Below are 3,396 nucleotides of genomic sequence, written 5' to 3'. Positions count from 1 at the left end.
GCAGAGCCAGAGGCGCGGCAGGTGAAGAGGTTCGGCGTCCGGCGGGGGGGAGCAGGGAGAGACAGATGCGCGGCGGAGCTTCGCAGGTCGTCGGTTGGAGCGGCAAGCGGTGCTCAGGCGCGGTATGCGCAGGCGATCGACCAGACACGGGCAAGGAGGCGCGCCGGTGAAAGGACTGGACACCAGGGAAGCGTAGCTGCTGAAGAAGATGAACAGGAAATTTTTTTTCCCTTTTTTTACTTTTCCCTTTTCTTCTCTCCTCTGCAGCCGCACACCTTTTCTCTGCCCACTCTGTACTTTCTCCTCGTCTGTCTTTTTTTTTACCCAAAGAAAAGACTCCCTAATTCTCGTAGGCATACGGCTTTTTATAGGGAAAGGAATTGGATTTTTTTAACTTTTCTTCGAATCAATATCCACAATATTTTTCATGAAAATCAACTCATACCGATAAAGATTCGGGATTAAGATGAAATTTTCTCTAAATCCAAATCTTTCAAAACTAAATCGTAATATTTTTTTATCCATCTGTCCTATCCAAAAAAGATTCATATCTCGGAAAAATTTTAAAATATTATATTCCCACGAGATAATTTTTAATTATTAAAAAAAACACGGGCTTGGGCCAACCTGTTCGCTTCATGAGCCTAATCCATTTAATTTGAATATATCCGTCACCAGTCCAATAAAATGCAAAAAATGCAAATAACAAAATAAATGCAACTTAAATCTATATACTAGGCAATTAATATTTTTTCAGGAATTAAATTAACTCTTAATTTTTTAATCTGATAAATGACTATATGGGTTGCCAAAATTTAGGTGTCAATAGTAGGAGTAAAGTAAATCTTTCGTTACTTTACTAGGGTTTCTAATCGACCCACCAAAAATAGATTAGTGGCGACTTCTAGTTAAAATTCAATTGCATGTTAACAATTCAAACCTAAGTCGCGAATTGGTATGGGCTTGGGAGAGCCCGAGTTAAGTCTAGGCTTAACAATCCATTAGCCAAACCTAAGTGGTCCACACCCCGAAAAAATTGGTCGCGAAAATTGCCATATAGACTATAGTTTATATTGACTGTACTTTACTCATTTTTCCAAACTTTAAGGAATTTATACATCCTTCACAAAGAGCGGGAAAATATAACAACACATCTTAGCTGTACGATGACATCAAGACCCATGTAACTTTCCAGCGGCACGGCTCAAATGGATCGACATGCACGACGGGGTAACACACCAGCGGCTTAGCCATCTCCGCCCCGAATCCTGGCCCTTGGCTCAAATCGATGGCCTCCTCTCCCTCCATCATCTTCCAATCGAATCACTGAACCAGTGATCCGACAGCCACGTGCATCACTAGCATTGCATTTGACGCCCCGACGCACCCTCGCCGCCCGCTCCCCAACGGCAGGTACCTGAAGTTCTGACCCTTGAACTCCATCTGATGCTCTCCGATTTTCTCGTCCGAACTCTCCAGGAACCTCTCGGGCACGAACACGTCCGGGTCCGTCCATATCTCCGGGTCCCTCATGATCGCGTAGGCATTGATTAAGACTCGATTTGGCCTCCACCAGGTAACCATCGACAGAGCAGTCTTCTCTGCACTCCCTGATGATTATGGCGGCGAGCGAGTGGAGCCTCTGGGTCTCTTTCACGACAGCCTGGAGGTAGGGCAAGCTCGGGATGTCTGACTCTCGGACTAGCCTAGCGGGCCTGACGATGGAGCTGATCTCATCCCGTAGCTTCTTGTAGGCTTCCGGACGGTTGATGAGCTCCGCCTTGGGCCACTGCATGGCCGCCGATGAGGTTTCAGTGCCCGCCATGAAGATATCCCGTCCATTAGAGGCATGAGGAACGATAAATTGACATTTGCATGAACGTCGCGTGTAATGTTTTAAACGTATAAAGTGTAATCCGCGCGAGTGTTTTCTTACAATCTGCACTTTTGAAACATAATATTTATCTACTATCAAACTACTTAGTGAAAACTAATTAAAAGTTATAAATTTAAGTGTAATTGTTTTCATGTCATTGCCATCGATCTAATATGCAAAACTTAATAAAGAGAGTATGGATATAATTAACATGTACTCACCAGGATGAAGGATTTAATGCCATTTCTAGTTATCTTCACTTCGGCAGTTGGATCATTGTGAGTCTCCAACAAGATGTCCATGAGATCCTTCCTCTCTGCAACTGACCCATTGATCAGCTTCTCTTCATGCTCCTTCATCATCCTCTCCACGATCCGGTCAAATTCCCACAGCACTGCCTTGACCTTCTTCCCATTCCCGGAAAAATCGAGCCACCTGAGAGGCCCCAACAAGTCGCCAACGCTCAGCTTAACGGCAAGCTCCAAACATGCCTTCACAATCTCATGGATCCCTTTGGCATCGTGGGCAGTCCCCGAGCACCGCGTGCTCATCATCATCCGGCAGATCACGTTGTTTGTGAAAGTTGTCAGCTCCTTTCTCAGGTCTGGCGCCTTGCTCCCTCTTGCGCTCTCCATCACCAACTCGACCAGCCTCTTCACCTCCTCCTCCCGGACGTTGACGAACCTTTCGAGCTGAGGGGCGCCAAGGAGCTTCGTCATGCACAGCTTCTTCGTGAACTGCCAGTAGTCGCTGTACGGCGCCATGATGAAGCACGACATCCTACAGATGAAGTGCTCCGAGGACGCGAACTCAGGCCCCGACAAGAACTTGAGATCTAGAGTTTTGAGTATCTCCCTCGCGATGGGGGCGCTCGAGGCAATGACACAAGCGGACGCCCCAAAGCGGATGCGTATGAGCGGGCCGTGGTGGTGAGCAAGTGCTTGCAAGGATTTGGGGAGGACGTGGCCGATCAAGTGGAGGTGGCCGGGGAAAGGGAGGGAGAGAGGGCTTGGCGGAGGCGGGGACCCCGGAGCAAGGCTTGAGCTTGAAGCATGCTTTGATGAGGGAGTGGGCTGGGAGTGCGATGAGGGACCAGACGAGGAAGAGGAAGCAGGAGAAGACATCATTTGCACTGAAGATGGCCATGAGGGATATGAAAGTTGTCGATTCGATTCGAGAGAGGAGCAATACTGGACATATTAAGATAGGGTTACAAAACAGAGATACTAGTTAGATTTTATGGTGGAAAATAATCTTCAAAAATCAAGTCTTAGCTAGTTTGTTATACCAATTTCTGTACATCTGCCATGAATGATTCGTATAACGCATTTTTCACAAATGAGAAAGCAATTAAGAACGACTTACAAAACGGTGTCTTTACGTCCAACGGGATTATTTACTTGGAAGATAGTCCTCCGTGAATGAGTACAAGTGATTGTCGACCGACCATCACGTCCGACGAGACTATTTACCTGAAAAATAGTCCAGGAAAATCAGGACAAAACGTCCCTACCTAGGTG

At 46.6% G+C, this 3,396-nt stretch overlaps 1 pseudogene; it reads right to left on the bottom strand.

The window, feature by feature from the left end:
• Positions 1-1,155: 1,155 nt before the first annotated feature.
• On the bottom strand, positions 1,156-3,000 carry LOC104427515 (annotated as a pseudogene).
• Between the last annotated feature and the right edge of the window lie 396 nt (positions 3,001-3,396).

The sequence above is a fragment of the Eucalyptus grandis genome, chromosome 11, assembly GCF_016545825.1.
Source record: "Eucalyptus grandis isolate ANBG69807.140 chromosome 11, ASM1654582v1, whole genome shotgun sequence".
Lineage (NCBI taxonomy): Eukaryota > Viridiplantae > Streptophyta > Magnoliopsida > Myrtales > Myrtaceae > Eucalyptus > Eucalyptus grandis.
The sequence above is the reverse complement of the archived record's forward strand: the minus strand, read 5'-3'. Positions and strand labels throughout refer to the sequence as shown.